Source organism: Papilio polytes, unplaced genomic scaffold (assembly GCF_000836215.1).
Source record: "Papilio polytes unplaced genomic scaffold, Ppol_1.0 DF824158.1, whole genome shotgun sequence".
Lineage (NCBI taxonomy): Eukaryota > Metazoa > Arthropoda > Insecta > Lepidoptera > Papilionidae > Papilio > Papilio polytes.
This window is the reverse complement of record NW_013525046.1, coordinates 2024639-2044682: the sequence shown is the minus strand read 5'-3', so window position 1 is coordinate 2044682 and position 20044 is coordinate 2024639. Positions and strand designations below refer to the sequence as shown.

The window sequence follows — 20044 nt, the reverse complement described above, 5'->3', positions numbered from 1 at the left end:
CAATTACTGTTAACAAACCTTGTTATGTTGGCAGCTTGTAGTTTATAGTCCCTTCCCTCGTGAAGGTTTTTTCCAATTTATTTACCCCCAAGTTTAATAGCATGAAAATATGCCTAAAGCGTGTTTTTGTAAAGAAACAATTATTTAAAAATATGCTTTGATTGCTTATATCCTACGATATATACCACGAGATAGTGTGTTTACGTTTTAAAGACCACGCTTTATTTCCAAATTCTAATACAATTTTGAGGTTTTTTAGATTGTAATCGGTGCTTACGAAGTGAAGTATTTAAGATTCGTTTAGTATTCGGCTGTTAGTCATTATTATTAAAAAGACACCATAAATAAACACGTTCATATCACATTGAATAGATCAGGTCAATGTGTTTATACAAAGCTCTTGACTAGACTAGACCGATTTGATTGGCACATAGCGGTCGCACATGGGAGCGTCGGTGGCTCAGTGGTTTAAGCACTTGACTTGTAATCTACAGGTCTTGGGTTCGAATCCCGCCGCCATGTACCAATGTGATTTTCGATTTTTCGAATTTTCATATGTACATAATTTACCCGACGTTCTTACGGTGAAGGAAAACATCGTGATGCAACCTGCACATATCCGCGAAGAAATTCAAAGATATGTGTGAAGTCAACCAACCCGCACTTGGCCAGCGTGGTTGACTATGGCCTAGTCACCCTAACATTAGGGTAGGCTCCGAGCCCCTCGGTGGGGACATATAGTGAGCTGGTGATGATGATGTGATGATAGCGGTCAGTAATGTTAACATTATCCGTATTAACAAAAGGCCTCTAATAACATTGTTTTTTCCATTACTCATATGTGGGGTCATGAAAATTCGTCGCGCTCTACGCATTTGAGGTTGTCGTTAAGCTAACTTATTGGCTCAGGTACGAGTACTTATTGTGCTCGCAAGTGCTTTTTTACTATAACTTTTAGTAGAAGAAAATAAAAGCACACTCTGCAAAAATAGTGCTTTTATGATGCTTTTAATAAGTTTATATGCGTTACATTAAAGTTGAATACTTAAAAGTTTAAAAATAAAATTGAGTAAGAAGAAATTTTGTACTAAACTCACATAACTTATTTATTAGGTAAGTACTAATAATGCTGGGTTTTTGAAGTTTACGTTTATTTTATTATAACCTAGTGATTAATTATTGTTAGGTTAAGCTTTGTTTCGACGGAGTAAAACTCAAGGTACGTAGTTTGGAAACGCATTTCATGAAGTTATCGAACCAAAAACCCTATAGAATCGTAAACAATTGTAAACAACAAACATAGGTTAAAACGTAGCTGGGAAACCGGCCATAAGTGAGACAAAGTACAAGACTGTCGTTAGGCGTTTATTAACTCACTCTGCTAATGCTGACGTTCTAATAATGCAATGAGCTTCAAAACTTTTGTCAAACTGCCAATGATATGTCAGCTTCAATTTAATCATACACACACATCCAAATGTAATGAATGTTCAAACACACACATGCTAACAAAGAAATGAATGAACTTTGTAATATGAATGCTACTCTGTCTATTTTTAACTAGTGCACTGGATTAAAGATTCAAATATCGTTGTATGAATTTGTTGTAACGGCAATTATTATCGCAGAACTCCATTGCTGTGACATGTATAACATATTCTCATCTCTTTCATTCTCTTTGACAAAACGGTGATACCAATATTTACACGTTCACACACAGCTGTAAATCTATGTACACGTACACACATTAAGAGACGTATGCATTTTACTATCCTCCCTCGCAACGTGAAATCGGAAAGTGAATTTGTTCGAAGTTGTTATAAAAAGTTTTTTCATTCGACTGCTTGGTTTTTAATCAGTAGACTTTGGATTCTGTCCAGTTGTGAGACATTGGCATGCAGTAAGATTTTTAATCAGAACTCTCGACGGTTTCCAGAAGCTCTGTCAAAATTTAAAACTACCCGCACTTTCAGTCCTGGTAAACTTCGCTAAAAGTCATTTATTTGTTGAGATTTTTTTAATTACTGCGACTTTGTAATGATTCTTTTATGGCTGAGTAGAATTAAGACCTACGTAAAATGTTAAATGCAAATTTGTTGGTATTACTTATTATTATTTTATAAAATATAGTAAAATGTTGAAGGGATTTGCCAAGAATACATATAAGAACGTGTATAATGTTTATACTCAGCATTCGGTCGAAGTTTGGTTCGCTACCCTTTGTTTGTATTGAAATATGATAGGGCCGCAGATGTGGGCCCCTGATGTTAATCCCGACGTTTAATCGACCGTTCGCGTTTGATGACTTTACCCGTATTATAATAAAAACAATAGGACTTTTTTTAATTATTCAGTAATCTAGTGTGTAAAATACAAATTCTTAGTTTAAAAATAAATGTTTTGGTACGAACAAAAAGGTCTTTTTTTCTTCTAAATTGTGTCCGTCAATTCTCTCTTGATGCTTTTCTATTTTCGTTGTCATCATCTCTGTACCATCATCCCACACATGTAGAGTGAGGTTAGCGCATGAGGTTTTTATCCACTTCCTTCTTTCTTTAGTCTACTCAATTTAGTCCTTTCTTAATTAAGTCTTTTGACATACAATAAATCCTCAGATTTAATCAGTGCTAGTTATGAGTAATTTCATTGCTTGAGATATATTTAAACTGTTTAAATTTAACATATATTATTAATAGACAGTGAAAAGAGGGCTTTATGTATCAATCAATTTGACGCCATTGAAGTAATTAGCGTCTTATTTTATTGCCGATTTACACCCTGGAGCAATATTCGAAGTGTTAATACCTGGTTTGACTTAAGGTTTAATAAATTAATTTTTAAATAACACTCATTTCTTAGGTCAATTATTACTTATTCGTCAAGAAAGATATTTCATGTTCAATTAAAATAAATTTATGTTTTATATGCTGTTGGCACAATGAGTTTTTAGTGTATTTTATCGAAGTTTTAGTTATTTTCGTTGCTTAAACTTATGTTAAGTTCCTTGTTGTTTTTTTTATTTTCCAGCCTCTATTATGAAAAGTTAAATTATTGTTTTAAGTTATTCTTGTATATCTTTGGTTTCTGTTTATCTTTGATAACTTTTAATAAAGTTTCTTCGGCATATTTGAATCGTAAAAACTTAATACACTCGTTTTGAGTAACATCAAGTCTTGGTAGACGACGCTTTGCTGGGAAATTTCCATAAATCAATTTCAATACAAACACCTCTTAGTGAACTCCGTCTGCGGTCTTGGAAACCAGGTGGGGTCCCACTTGCAGCGGAAGTCAGTAAACAAATTAACGCATTATTTTATAAAAGTATTGCAAAACTCAACAGAACAACTGACAGAATTATAATTAGGTTCTTTATGCCGATTTGACTCTTTTCAGTTAAAGATTCGAAATTAATTAAAACCCTTTTTTTAACTACTTATGTTATAGTTTCCAAGCCAAGCAACGTTGAGTTAGTCATATAAACCACTATACTTTTCCATATCACTTAATACATTTGCTCTAACGTCGATTTCAGATGTCATACTTAGAAATAATATTTTATCACTAAAGGAATATTTCCGCTTGGTAAATCCGCTACAACTACGACTCCCCTTGTATGAGTGTATGTCGTGCGGGTCGCGTTGGTAACTTTGTGACAGTTGGAACGCGGTTATAGTGATCAAATTGAATCGGCCCTCGCAGAAGCACAGTCGAATGTTAATGTAACGTGAAGAAACTTATTTAATATTGTCACGGTATGTTTTGTTTTTAACTCAGTTTGCAACTGCATTGTCTACGAATTTATTTAAATACTCGGCTGATAACCTAAAAAAGAGTGATATAATTCACGTATTACTTACAAGAAATTTTGAAGAAATTACCTTACGTATTCCTAATAGCCAATAAAATTTTGTTGCGCAAATTTTAACCAATCTTTAATGAAATTGATAAGAGGTATATTGCTTTATATTAAATCACCTTGCAAGACTAATATCGTAATTTACCTCTCCCTAGTGCCGGGGGTCGCGCAAGACATGCGGCCTGACCACGCGTGTACTGAATTACCTATGCATGCTAAGTACACTTGTACTCAATATTGTGTTGAGGAGAACCTTAAATAAAATTTTTTTGTTAATCGATGTGTAGCTATTAATTGAGTCCTAAAAATAACTGGTTTTCTTATATTTAATAAAAAATCTATCGGTTTACTTCAAAAGGATCAATACAAAACTATTTTTTTTTAGTGTTTTGGAATTACGTTAGATATTTTCTGTTTGTTTGACGAAAACAATGATTACCCCATTAATATAGATATGATTATTTTTTATTATTGTCATTTTAATTCTTTATCTATCTTTGTTAGCGACTGTACGCGTCCTAAGCTTGTAACGAAAGGCTTGCGGTACGATTAACACACAGACGCGAAAATTTTAGTCCTCTTACGTGATACCATATAAGGTTCGTCTCGTTTTCTGGGACTGACTGTATCCCAGCCTTTGCTCCGTTCATCCCGTGTATACCTAGCCTTAAGCAACCTTCATAAATATTTACCGCTAATGCGGTCGAACCGGCCGCTCGGATACGGAAAGATTTTACTGTTCTCTCTGTTTTTGACCTGTAAAATAATGAGTTTATGTAATCTATGATTAACTTTTGTGTTTAGATCAATGTTTAATTGCAGAAGTTAATTGTTTTTTTAATCAATTTCCTTTTGCTTGCGTAAGTTTTTTTGTTTTTTTAAATTAAGCACTTTTGACAATGCTCCGATAATGAAGCTACGAAGTGCTACGATGTGCTACGATACGTAGTACGTTAGATTACTCGTAGCGCTTCGTAGATTCATTATTCAGTATCGATTATCCAATCTTCAGTTGGAACTAGATTATATTTTAAGTGCCTTTATAAATAAACACGTTAAGTACAGTTGCGAAGTTAGATGGTTAGTTTGTCGAGGCAAACTATTCTCATTCGTCCAACAGCTCGTAAATTTAAACTTTACTATTGAGGGTACTTTGTTGTATGTAAACTCAAGCTGTGATATCTATACATTGCGACTTTGTGATTTGTTAAACGTATGAACTTAAGTATTTGTACCGAAGCTTGTAATTCCTTTGGTATTGTGGATGTCCAAGGACTTTGATGATCCCTTTGGTTTTGTTCCGGTCGTTTGCCTCATTTCTTATATTTCTTTTTTAAACTGTCGCACAACAGTTTAGGCTTGTTTTAATTCCTATGACCTTACCATATATAGAGGTGCGTACATTACCCGATTTTTAGTCATGCAACTAAACAGTTGAATGGGCTGCGAAACAATTGACAATCGACAATCGCACAATAACTGTGCGACAGTTTAGTCAAAGGTGTGCGCCCGCTTTAATTGCTAAGAAAACAAGTGAACATCGTTTTTATAGTGTTGGATGGTCAGAAAAATAAGGAAACCCTTTGCACTGCAGCTATTTATGTTAATGTTGTGTGAGTTTAGGATGATTGTCCAGTTAGATTGTTTTAAAAATAAAATAAAAAAAACAAATAATGAAATTGAATTCAACTCGTGAAAGTGATAAAAGTTTTATGTACACAAAATCAGCTAACAACTCACTGTTATCGCTACAATGGATGTGCTCGAGAACTTTCAAACTGATCGTAAGAAGATCAAAGTCAGCTTACTGGGTTTCTTTTTACGTTGTGAATAAAATACAACACGACGAAGTTTCATAAGTAAAAAAGGTGTTTTTTTTTTCAAGAATAAAGTCTGAGAGGAAAATGAAGTTAGGGATAACAGAATGTTTTTGCAAACAGATAGGATCTTGTAGGTTTAAAACTTGCTGTCCGGCGAATGTGACAAAAATATCCGAATTCAAAAATCTTATATAGTCTCTAAAAAAACCTATTATAATATAAAGTGACATACACAAGCGGCTATAGGAATTCGCCAAAGTAGCGAAGCAATCCGTACCCATAGCCATCGGGTATGAAGTTGTGTTGCCTTTAATCAACAAAGGAGGTGAAGTATATAAATATTTCCCCTGTGTCCCTAGGTTTTTACATTGAATTCCTTCATATTTTAAGATATAAAATTATTCTTGTTTTAAAACGAATCGATATTTCATAAGATACTAAAACATTGAAAATGATTTATTATCGTATAATATATTCGAGAAAGTTTAAAATTGTTTCTACATTCGTCCGCTAGGTGGCCATAACAGCGCTCGTACGTTGAATTCCTACAGGAGTAGGTACCTGTTGATCGCCTCATCAATCATTGCCAGAATATCTTTTCCTGCGTTCTTCTCGATCCTTTGCACGATTTGCATTAGTTCGCTTCATAAATTCAATTCAGATGTATAATCAATCAGACACTTTTACAAATTGACGGCTGAAAACTGAAACGAATATTACACTTCCAATTTTTGGGTACCATTCATGTCGCTGTTATATTTAAATGTCGTTTCAAGATTCGTCTATGAGGAATTTATTTTTAATAAAAACGTGGAATGTGTTAGTACATATAGAAGAGAAATGTTTTATAAATCGTGTAATTTTAATTCACTTATGCTGGGTTTCTGAGGTTTTAACTTATTTTGTTATTACATAGCGATTCATTAGTGTTTGGTTGACCTTTGATTCAAAGGATTTAAACTCAAGTTATGTAGTTCGGAAACGCATTTCATGAATTTAAGAACCAAAAACACGAACGAATGATTAAACGTAGATGGGAAACCGGCCATTACCACTATTATAAACACACTAAAATATTAATATAATTTGGTTTAGTTATTTTATGTTTAATTATTAATACATGATTCATTCAAGCTAGTTGATTTTTCTTTAATAGATCTCTAAAAATTTAAATCCCAAATAAAAAATATTAAAATATATTTTAAAATAAAACCCAGTTTTTATATAAAACAAATAAAACTAAAGTTATAACACGTTATTGACTTTAACGATGTTTAAGTAAAGAGTGCGTTCATTGCTGGCGACACACCGTCCGAACTTCCCTTTGTTTCCTTTCTACGAAGTCAAATTTTAATCTGTTTAAAGTATTAAATCTTTCATGAACTCTGAAACTAAGTTTGTGAACTTATTCTGCATTAAAGCGAAAAGAAAGTTCGGGTTCGCTACTTAAATAATATTTTAACTACTACATTTTACTATTCAAATATTGTACAATTTAATTTTTTAAAAGAAATGACGAGCTTTATTTAAATTTTCTGAATATTATTAAAGTGAATTTTTAAGATAAACTCATGTATGTACTTTTTAAATTAACAAAATTTCTAAAGGTATAAGATGACAAACGAGCAATTAGTAAATACTAACTGATAGTGATCAGTGATCTTAGTGAAGAATGACACTTACTGAGGATTGAGTTATTTCCAACATCATTCCACGGTAGTACTGTAATTAAAAATCAAAACAATTTGTTAATAATAGTAAAAAAACAATCCCTCATATCAGGGCTACATTTATTGCTATCAGCGGTCAGTCTATATCAGTCTCGCTGTCCGTCGGAATAATTTACGGTCGGTCGGGCGGCCGTAATTTGGACAAATTATAACGGCCGCGAAGGGAAATTGCGCCGGTGCGGACCACAGACGGCCGAAAAATTAGAACCGACACGCCGCGCTTTCAATCACCGACCCTACGCTTCTTTTAACCGAGTTACTGAGCGTTTGTTTGCCGTAATTAATCCCCTTTTTTTAAATGTAAAGTCAAAATACACGAAATTTTTATACGATATTATGTAAACCAGATCGTTTTAAGTTCAATTAATAACAAGTCATTTTTTAATATTGCTAATGCAGACACATTAGTTAAAAAAACTTAAAACAGCAATAGTGTAGTGCAAAATTAAATCAAGAAAAATGAATAATATAACTAATTGCTTTTTAATTAATTTGAAATAGGTTTTGTTTTAACGAGTCATAACAGCCTCCAGGGCGTTTATTATCGTTTTAATAAAAATTAAAAACATACTAACTACAAATTAATTAAAGAAATCCTGGTAAAAGTTTAATCAAAGAACAATTTTCCAATTAACTCGGCACACGTTGAAACAACTCCGCTAAATTAATGTACTTCGTCTGAGCATCTCGGTGAATGTTTAATTTATTTATTCTTAAAAATTATTTTCCTTAGCCGACCGCAAAATCTGTTTCAATTAAAAACCGCGTCGAAAACACGCGAGCCTCACGGGTCGCTGTTGTAATGCGCGGTTTTGTTCGCATTTATTATGAAGGCCTTTAAAGGAAAATATTACTTTTAATAAACGAGAACGACTCTGTTGCTACATGCAGATTAAACTCTGTTACAGCTTTTATTTATTCCTCGATAAATTCCTGTTTTTTTTTGTTATTATTTCATACATAAACTGGAATTGCGATTATAGGATTGGTAGATGTTTGTCATTACCGTTTATTCTAGCTTACGCGTTTAATGGATACTATATTACGAAATTATTATAATTAAATAGATTAATTTGTAAATTTCAATGTAAACTCTGTGTAGACAAGCTAGCGTGCTCTAGGTGATCAATCACGCACGTCGGCGCGTCCTGTCGCCATCGCTTCAGCTTGTTTTATTGCCGGCCGGCTGTTGACGGACGCGTTTTCCATTGCCCTACCAGCCTGTTGATGACGTAATTAATAAACAAACAGCGTTCATACCTCTTTCGAATTTTACTAACGAATCAAATAGAATCTAAATAATTTATAAGATGACATGTTAGAGTACACGATAACATTTAGAATCTCACACCTTCCATCCTACGACATTTCACATGGGCGCTTTTATAACGCGCGTTAAAAAACCGTTGATACAGAACGAATACATTGCCACGTTTATGTTCATACGGAAGCGCTTTTGTAACTAGATTCTTCCGCACAGTGTTACATTTTGAGGATTGAACAAACGAAATCAGAGTGATTTCAAAGTGTTCGTATGTGCAAAAGCGTTAAAAAAAGCGCAAACGTTAACAAAACACCCGATCGAACTAGGGTTGAAGGTTTAATATATTCGATTAGTAATGTTTCACTACTTCATTATATGAACTTTTAGTTGTTCATTATAAGCGCGTAATCAGATTTAGGTTATGTTATTGTGCACGACTATTAGCAATCAATCATAACGAGAGGCCACAGTCGCGTGAATGCACACATCGTGTGTTATACTTCAACAATTTACACTTTCGTGCCTTAACAGTTGAAGTCGATATTTACATGCACTCGAGACTTAATTAACTAAAGTGTTTTCATGTTTTTATGCGCTCCTATGCTTTCGAAACAAATATTTGGCTGGCAATTTTGTTCGCATTCATTCCGTCCTAACGAGAGGGGGAGTTTTATAAATTCCCCGATTCTCACTTTACCGGTGTTCGATATCCAGTTGTATCGTTGCAGGGCGTACTTCAAAGCGTCTGGTTGCTAGGCAACGCGAAGTGCGCGTACATGTTAACGGGTGAGCGGACGTATCGTGAACTCTCATAGTAAACAAGTGTGCATGTGTGCTCGCACGTTCTATCGATCAATGAATGGGATACAGAATTGTATGTAATTTCGATTGCCGAGGATACTGTACTGAATTTCGATAATTAAAAATGGACTGGACTTGTACAGTGCAGTTTTTGGCGATCAAACGGAATGCAAATGTATTATTAACATTGTAATGTATTGCGTTGTTTAGAATTATTAGATCAAAAATGATATTGACAACCCCTAATTTCAACAAAGCATAAATTTATCAGTAAAAGTATAAATTCTTCTTTTAACAATTTAATAACTTTCTATATTTACTGAATCTCGGTTGTAACATCATTAAAGACGTGTTCATACGATACCTTCAGCATGGCGTAAAGATGCGCTGAGGGCGGCCGCAGCGCGTAACTGCAACACGACCGGTTTAATTAAACCTGCAGCAGCCCACTAACTAACACGATCGCTGGAGCGGCACGGCGCCCGACACCGTATACGAAGCGATGATTAGATTAACACCTAACATACTGTATAACCATTTTAGTGTTTGTCAATGATTATTTTAATTTTCTTTTTATAACATAAGGTGGCATACGAGCAAGCGGCCACCTGAATCCGCCAAAATGGCGAAGCGACCGCTGCCCATAGACAACCGCAATTGCAGATGCGCTGCCTATCCTTATCGGACGGAGGAGGAGACGTACATAAAGGGGATACTTCCCCTTCCTAAGCATCTCCTCCATCGTCAAATCAACTTCCCCTTCCCTTCCTCTCATAAGAAAAGGGTGGTAAAGAGAAAGGACTCAAATTAGGCCTCCGGCACCACACTTATCAGACGACACACGGCATTGGTTCCATTTCACGCCTGTCTTCTGTGTGGTCGTGGTATTATACCTGGGCGTGCCGGCCCATTCGTGCTAAGATGTTACAGCGGGCACTACCACTGTTAAATCGAAGTGTGACAGGAAGGGATAAAGTTAAGAATGTATTAGACGAAGTTTGAAAGTAGCGACAGAGGCGGAGAAATTGAGTAGCAAAAGGTTAGCTGGCTATGATCGTATTATGCAGATATGATCAAATAAAGAAGACAGTATTGATATAAGATTGAATGCGTATTGATGTAAAAGTATCTTTACTGGATTACTCCTAGATTACAATACCTAAACAAATACCTAAAGTATTACATACTAGGGAAATAGTTAGTTGCTGTAGTTTAAAAACAATTTATTTCTAATCCCAACTGGACAGTGCGTATTTCAAAAGGAATCCCCTTTTAATTGCGCTTGTACATTTTATTATCTTTTGCAGGACTGCTTGTTCCCTCAAGGTTTTAGATTTTAATTGTCCCTTGTTAGGTTTCCTTTTCCACTTTCTGCAAATGAATACAGTATACTAGAAAAAGCAAATTGGCTTATTTGCTTAGCAAGGATTCAGCGACTTTTTAGTTTAAAGTTTGTCGGTTTTACCACAAAAATCAGACACTGTTTAGTTAAACACATGCCTCAACTTTACCGCCGCTGATAGATATTATGGGCAACAATCACCATAACACCACATGGCTTTTGGTACAAGTAATTGTTTCATTAATTATGACTAGCTGTTCCCGTGCGGCTTCATCCGCATGAAATTATGAAAATTATATTTTATTGTTTACATTTGTCAAATTATCAATAGCAAATGTCAAAATAACATGACATGACTAACCTTGGAAATCTTGTTTCCTTAATGTTGGCAACAACTTATGGTCCCTTTCCCATATTAGGGTTTTTATCCAAAACATTTACCCCCTAAGTTTAATGGCGTGAAAATTTATAGCCTAAAGCGTGAAGTAAGTGTAGGGCTTTTTATTAAAAAAAATAATGGTTCAAAAACATGCTGTAATTGCTGAAATCTTAGGCAACAAAGAAGTGTGTGTTTACGCTTTATTATAATAGTATAGATTGGTCAGAAATTAGCATTGCTAGAATCACGATATCAAAGGATTGAATGTAGAAGAGGTTTAGAAGTGGGTTAAAAAATGTTGTCTACGGTGGTTGTAATTTGAACCTCAAGTTCTTGATTGGAAGGCAGTTTATTAGCTGTACGTATACTACGAAATGCAAACGATTACAGTTTACTCTTGAAAGTCTCATGTTTACGTGCTAACCTTTGCCAACGAGCAACTAACAGAGCACCGGTGATCGCGAACATTATGCATTATTCATTGACGCCCGTACGTACGCGACGGCTCAGATTTGTAGCATCTGCCGCACGAAGCGAGCAATGTAAAGCGAATTTATATCACACGCCGTTAAGAGCAATGTATGTGCTGACGTAGCCATAGTTACGTTCGATTGTATGAAATAAGCTTCAATAGATATGTCACAATGACTGAGGATAAAGTGAAGATTTAGTCGTATCAGGATTTGAAATATCTTTTTCATAGTGAGGTTTTCTATTGTGAATAAATTTATTTGTCACTGAGTAAGAAATTTTTATTTTGTAAATTGATCTAGACTAGATCTATGTCTAGATTAGCGTTAGTGCGATTGAAGATTTTGCACTCAGAATAATTGCAGTTTTAATGTAGAGTTAGTATGAGAACTTAAACGTTCTTCCTTAGCGGTTAATTAACGATTTGTGAGTGCAGCGTTTATTACAATTTTAGGCACACTTTTTTGTGATAGAGGTGACATCGAACAATGATCAATATGGAGGTGAAACATTGCGGTAAAATGATTAATCAATTGTGACGCGTCCCTAATAAAGCTCGGAGCTCACTCGGTTCACGTAATGAAAGCGGGTAGGTAATTATTATTGTACTCGATCAATACGTTCGATTAAACTAAGTTTTGAATGCATTATGTTCTATTTTGACATAATACAAAAAATGTCCAATAGAAATTTTGAATGGATTATTCTAAAGCCCGCTTCACACGCTCAGATTTATCAGACAGTTTTATCCGAACTGTCCAATCAATGCAGAACTGAGAACTAAATAGTTCTCTTTTTTAGATCCGTCTGTTCAGATTAAACCTGGCGTGTGTAGCTGGCTTTATATACTAATATCTAAAAAACTTAATACTGTTTACCTCTATAAATATAGAAAGCGAGAGAGATACTTTGTTGAGTTTATTTAATATTTCATGCAAAAGAAAATGTTCTATGAGAGGTTTGACGGATCACCTTAGAGAATTTTATATATCTTGATCCAAATACGAGTCGCCTAGTTATACATTGAGTTTTATTAATAACTTAGAAATAACCCGGTAATCGATTTAGCTATAAGATTCATAAGAAGCGTCAACAATATTTTTTTTGTATAGTTTTGACTTTAACAATGTAAGTGTTTTCGTTATACAAGTAAAGAAACATGTTGTTAAATTCTTTAACAAAACCATCATCATCATCATCGTGTCAGAAAACCCGTTTAGATAAAGCCTTCACATTAATTGTATGTTACATAGTAGGTTAGTTAATGTATTTCGACGACACTTGATAGTAACATTTTTTCCCACGTACCATGTTAATCAAGGAAACAGCTGTTAATTTAATTCAATTAATCGCACGACTCCCCCACGTTTGTAACTCTCAACTAAAACGAGAAGCAATCACACCGACTACCAATTATCGCCTTCACGTCTTCGAGTCAATTGACAAACGCGCTATCGCGGCGAATGAGATTAAAATATGTACCACGCGGAGGGGATGCGAAACAAAGAAAGGCCCTGTAAGGGCGGGCGGGGGCATGCTTTAGGCGGGCGGCAGTATCGCCGTAGCGGCCGGCTCGGAAGGACGCTGTGTAGTCGTCTACGGGCATCGCCTCCCGCGTAATACGTGTCAGTTCTGTGTTGTGTATTATTTGATATTGTAAGTAGTACTGTTGTTTTGTGGCCGTATATGCGATATTTCACTGTCAGTTATATTACTGGGAAACTATGTAAGCCGTAAAAATTCGATTATGGCCGATTGTAAGCAGATTTTGAATGGTAAGTCCTCTCGGCTAATGCACAGCGGATTGGTGAAATTTGTAATTTACAGGATCCCAGTAAAGGGGAATGGTCGATAAGGAAATACTATTGCCAGAATAATTGCGATTCGCGGGTAAAATGGGGTTAATCGACAACTTTGTTGTTAAGTAAAAGTATGATGTTTGTCTTTTATTTATGGATACAGATTGGTTAAGGAAATTCTAAGCTCGCAAACATTGAGTACAGGTAGAAAGGGAAATTTCAATTAACCGGATTTTCTCATGCTCTGTTTACAAAGCGCTTCATAAACATTGTTAAGAGCTCGAGAGGGCTACAAGAAATAAATACGATCATGCTTCAATTATTTTAATCCTCTTCAGCTTTTATTTAAAAGTAAATCAGTTTGTTGCTGTGAAAATTGGGACGTATATGTTATTGTTATTTATACCTTTGTTTCTCAATTTCAAGTTTGTATACAATTAAAGATTTATGGGGAAGTTATCGATAAATAATAGATTGTTTTCAATTTTACTTATTTCTATTTTCCATTGAAATATAAAACAAAAAAACTAATCGCGAAATATCGATAAGCTTATCCGTGACAAATATTAATTTTTATTACAAACAAACATTTTTTTTCGTAGTTGTACAATGGGTTATTTTGGGAGTTGGTGTTCGTCAGTCAACGTAGGCGAAAAACTTAAAAAACATTCAAAAACAACAGAGCATACTCACTATTTTATCTTCAGTACCGGCGCGTTTCTTTCAGGTGTCAATCATTTCTATGAAAACATTGGGATCGTACAAAGAAAACAATTTATGTTTTTAAATTCTTAAATCACGTATCTTTTGGGATAGAATTAGACTTTTATTACAGAATTTGATCCGTAAAGTTTCTTGTGTTTTTATGTTAATAATACCAGCATTGAATCTAATATTTTGTTCTCCTATAATTGTATTTAAGTATTAAATCTTTCACAATTTATTCAAAGCAAAGGTGAGTCTATTTCAGTAGTAATTCCTCGTATTTTAACGTACCGCTTCCTCTAATATCTCATTTCCCAAGACTTAAAAAAACATTTCCAATGTCTAATAAAAAACCAAAACAACAGCTCTCATAAGAGAATTATGAATGGGCAAGACGCCATCTCCATTCCAATAATATCGACTTTAGAAGCCGCCAATTGTAGTCCTTATTACTTGAGTGTTAGCGTTGTTGTTATAATGATAACTGTTGGCCGACACGTGGTCGTTTTAATAAAACGCATGACTACATTCATTAGGACAGCGCGGCTCGTGCGGTTTTTTGTTCCGCCCCTCATTAATTGTTCTTTAATGAGAGACCGCGTCCCGATGGGTACGGTGGTCGCCGCACTTTGTTATATTGCGTTGTGATATAATTTACCTGTAATGGAGTCTGGGGACACATTGGTCGAGTGCTTTGTGCGATCGCCGAGTGGAATCTCTTCGATAAATTTTATGAAACGGTTGAATAATGGAAAAGTGTTATAGCCAAAAAGGTCCAATAAAATTTTTATCAGCCTTTAATGTCCAACTATGTTTCCGTCTCTGTGTGTCTGTGTACGCGCGCTTTTTTAACGCGCGCTAAAAACAGTTCAGATAGAACAAATGCATATCCTTGAATCTCTTCATCATGCATCGCTTTTAAAACGTGACACATAGAGAGACATTTTAAGGCGTTTGCCGCTCAAAAGCCAATAACGCTGAATTTTAACGCGGCGTTAAAAAAGCGCTAGGGAGATAGCACTCTAAATCGTGTAACACGATGTATGTCACGCCAAATGTAAATCCACCATCCCTGACTACCCCTAGGATGCGATACGGGCGTGAGTTGCATTTTTTTTTCTAAACGTTGTGATATTGTCTATGTACAGAAGTAACGTTATTAAAAGATTGTTGCAGTATTGAGAAAATATTCGTAATTTAGCAGAGTTTCTATAAAATAGACAGGAATTTGAAGCTATAACGGTCATAGATTTCTATACCTATTGTAATATTTGTAAGCCTTAACCATTAGGATTGACCTCGAAAGCTTTCAGTTAGATTCATTAATCTAGCTTTCTAAGTGATTGCCTTTTAAGAAAATGTCTAAACTCTTTAAGATCTATCTTAGTCAATACTAAATGTCGTCTAGGGAATAAAACTTTCAAACTTTTGCTTCGAACCCTAAAACTCTTTCTATTCCTTAAAAAAGTTTGTGGGAAATCGATGTGGGAAAATAACAGATGGATTAGTTTGTCTATACTTACGTGTTTGTATACCAAGGTAATACAATATTAGGATAAATGTTTAACATTTGACTTATGAGTATTCTCTGTGTTGCCATAGTTAAACAAGTTAAGGAGCCTTATCTTTATTTTAAAGTTGATTAACTCAATAGTTGACCATCTTTATATTTTATTGAAAATTAAATTGCGAAAGTTTAGATGGATAGATGTTTCCTAGAGTCTATATCCTAAACTGCTGAACGGATCTCAATGAAATTTAGCATAAATGTAAAGCATAGTCTGGAAGAACACGTAAGATACTTACTTTTTAATTCCACGCAGACGGAATTGCGGACGAAAGCTAGTAAAAAATAATTGTTCTTCAAAATTAAGCTGCAGTTTTTAATTTACGCAGAAATGTGTTGTTAATGAAATATATTTTATAAAACTATAGACAAGTAAACAATAAATTATAGAAACTTAGTTAAAAGAAAACAAAAATACAAAGTTCACGATAAACTATGCGGATTCCTTTTGTTAGTTTAACAAAAGTTTCAATTTTGTTTACAACTAAAGGAATGCTGAATATTTGTTGTTATTGAAATTTTTATATCAGAAAGTATTCCAATATTTTACACCTTTGCTGTTTGTTTTATAGGTCAAACCACTCCGCACAAACGCAAAATGTTCTCGCGTGTTAAATAAAAATATATTTTTAGATATTGAAAACTACGATGTATTTCTTTGTCCACAAATATTTCCATAATGTTAAAAAATCGATCTAATGTTGAAATTAAGAAAACATATCAACTAGTAGTCTAGCTTTAAAATTGAGATTTTATCTCTTAGTTATTTGTTACAAAAAAAAAACTAGAATGTATTCCATACATTTCGACGATAAAATTTCATTCTTAACCGCAAACTCAAATAGAAGGACGTCCCGGCGTGCGTCACGAGCGTTCCACATAATTTACTTTCACTGAACATGCATCACGCACAAATCTCACATGAAACTGTCACTCGAAATAGCCCCCCGCACGGCCGTCCATTCACATTACTGCAGCGGCTATTCTGAACTGTTTAAAGCATATTGTTCTGGCAGCGTCGTCGCATTGATCTCAAGCTTAATATATTAGATGCTATCTTGATTTAATGGGATTCTTGTAACGATTACGTGGGTTAAATGTAAGATGCTTTGAAATGCTTCAGTAAATAAATGTAAGCCAGCATCAGACTTCTAAACGTTTAGTACTTTGTAGGTCCTCTGGTGTTGCGGATGTCCACGGGCGTCGTTGACCACCTCGGTGTTCCCGCCGCTCGTTTGCCCCCTTTTATTAATAAAAAAGAAACAAAGACCTTTAAGCTTGTTACTGACCGTTCTATAGTGTAACATTTGCATCCACCCGGGTCGCAGCGGTTGTCACGTAACACTACGTACTAGCTGCACGAATGGTTGCAGTTCATGACGTTGGCCAGTCCCTCTACGGTTGTTACTAAGGACTGAACGTTAGTGTAGAGAACTTGGTACTCTAGTATCGTATGTGAGGAAATTTAAACTAAATTCTTATTTGAGACAAATATTCCTTTGGCAATGCGTAAATCTTCAAATTAAGAGAACAAAGGAACAACACAAAACGATTTGAATATAAGTAATCGGATTGCGCACACAATGTTTGACATTAAAACTATCGTTGTATCAAAGAAAGAAAACAAATCGAATAGTAATGTGAAAGGGCAACCCCACAGAACAGCCACATAGCGGTCGCATCGCAGACACCAATGTCGCAGAATAATAAAACAGGCTGTTAGGTAGGGAACATGGTAGATAGCGGGAAGCGATTTTAATTTATAGAACTTTAACAGCTTATTTAATTATTTGTTTTATCTTGAGGAATAATATTTGTTTTCTAGTAGTTGTCGGTTGGTGAAATTATTAATAATGCATATTCAAGGATTTTTTTCTACTTTGGGGTAAAATTGTGGGAGGTATAAAGTTTATATTTCACATTAGATCAAATGATGATCAAAAAGGGAGTGATGACTGAGATGACGTATGATAGAGTTATTTAGTCGACAAAAACCTGTTATGCCTACCCTACGGGAGTAGGATAAAGAGGGTGGTGATGATGATGAATAGATGGATTTAGATTCTATCGCTTTAAATAATGCCTACGTCTTATTTATGAATCACAAATAGGTTCTACGAATTGTGTAAAGGAGGAAGAAAGAAGGAGCCTTTCTAGAAAATTTGGCGTATCTTAATATTTGATTTTTTTTTATTTAAGAAATTGTTTTTCTTTTGTAAAATAAAATAACTTACAATTTCCTCAATTAAAATGTTGTTTTAATTTTTTTCTTTCATTAGTCAATAAATAAGTAGTCAATTTACGTTAACATTTTTGATATCAGCTTTAAAAGTGGTATGTTGATATTATTAATTTTTTTTTAAAGTTTTGTTTCTATGAAGGTAAAAGCTTTACTTAAAACTATACTAATATTATAAAGAGGAAAGATTTGTATTTTTGTATGTATTGGAATAACTCAAAAACTGCAGGGGTGATTTAAAAAATCTTTTACCGTTAGGAAGGAAACTTATTTGTGTGTAGCAAGGGCTATATTGTTTTATTAATTTTTAATTCCTCGCGAACAAAGTCGCGAGCAACAAGTAGTCTATAGATATAATGCAAACTCGTTTGCTTTTTACAACACAAAAGAATTTGTCGTATGAAATTTTATTTATGTCGCTATTGTTACATTACTTTGTCGTTGATTAATCTACTAATGAAGTTTGACATATGAAGGTTAAAAATCCAAATTATTTTAAATTTAGTACAATTCTACGCAAGCAAAATGTGTAATATTTTTGAGTTTAAACAGAACCAGAATCAGAAAATATTTTATGGGGACTTTAAAATCACAATACTTCGTTCTTTGTACTCACTTTTATGTTTATTATTAAAGTCTAAAATGTAATTAAAATGTACCAATTATATTAAATACTACTCGTTTCAGTATTGATGTGACTTTGACAATGTTTGGTATAAGGCGAAGATAATTACAGTAGTCAGTACTATAAGTACAAGCCAAGTTTCCTTTACTACGTTGTTTAATGTACCAGCTTTCCACTTTCCCATAAAACTATCCGCCTTCGAGCAACTTGTTGTATTAAATATTCAAACTTCATGAGAAAGTAGACATGTGTCACTTAAGTGCTTTTCTATTTGAAAGTATTTTTCAATATTTATTTGAATTGATAAGTTTTTTGTTCTTTAATCTTATAGAAATTTCATATTAAACGATATTAAAAAACAGCTTCCCCAGACAAAGTAACTTTCGGTTAGCTATGTCGCTTGTAGAATCGACAGAATGTGTCAAAACGTATAGAAATTAATACGTGATAAGCACGTGACTTATTAATTATTGTCAGTTGGAACTGATTGTATGGATACAATTTTAACTTTTCGATCAACGATGGCGATAATCGAATGTTACTTTGTCTACGGGTTCTGAACCTTAAGTTGATTTCTGAAACGAATCTATAGAGTTGAAAGTGGAGTTTAAGCGTAGCCTTATCGTTTAAGACGCTGTTACATGTTTATTTGTCGTCTCAGTACTGGGCCACAAAAATTCACAAGTTGTTTAATTACATTAATGCGTGAGGCGAAAACTTTTAAGGAAATTGTATGAAGGTATGAAATTTGAATTAGACATTAGTTACTGTGTGGAAGAAAAATATTTGATTACGATTTTTTGTCTAATACGAGATTTACTAATTTATTGAATTAATTGTAGAAAAATCGTGTAAATGAAATATGTTTAAACGTTGATACATTATTAAAGCTGTTGGGAAATTCTTGCTTTTAAAATATATGAAACATTAAGTTTGTATTGGTTGGTGGCCGCCGAGTTCACTTCACCACAAGCAATTTAACAAAGTGATTGCGAAATTGCTCTAGAATTTAAAACGTCGACTGTCCACCGACGACGGGGTACTTGGAAATATTTTATAAAATGTTTCATTTAGTGCTACGATTTACGTTAATGCTTGTAAATGTAAACACGTCCATGAAAAACTTCTCGATTTTTTTGTTATCTAATAAGTTACGTTAAGGTGTAATGACAAATACATCGAACGCCTGGTAGTACAGGATAAGGTGGAGGGCACCAGAACTAGGGGAAGATCATCTATGCGATGGACTGATTAGATAAGAACAGCTATGGACGTACCCTTGCATCAGTGTGGCGGCGGCTTGTGAATCGGGTTACTGATACCTGATACGTGATAACCACAACGAGTCTGTAAAGACTCAAGCGACGAAGAAGAAGTTACGTTAAACTGTTTGTCAACCTGTCAGAGATAAAGATCTGTTGCTATTCTGAAAGTTTATATTAAAAA

At 34.3% G+C, this 20044-nt stretch overlaps 1 protein-coding gene across 1 annotated transcript in view; it reads left to right on the top strand.

Annotated features, from left to right (window-relative positions):
- Positions 1-20044, top strand: part of LOC106111616 (CUGBP Elav-like family member 1) — a 252661-nt gene that overhangs the window by 25387 nt on the left and 207230 nt on the right. The gene's annotated exons all lie outside the window — the stretch shown is intronic.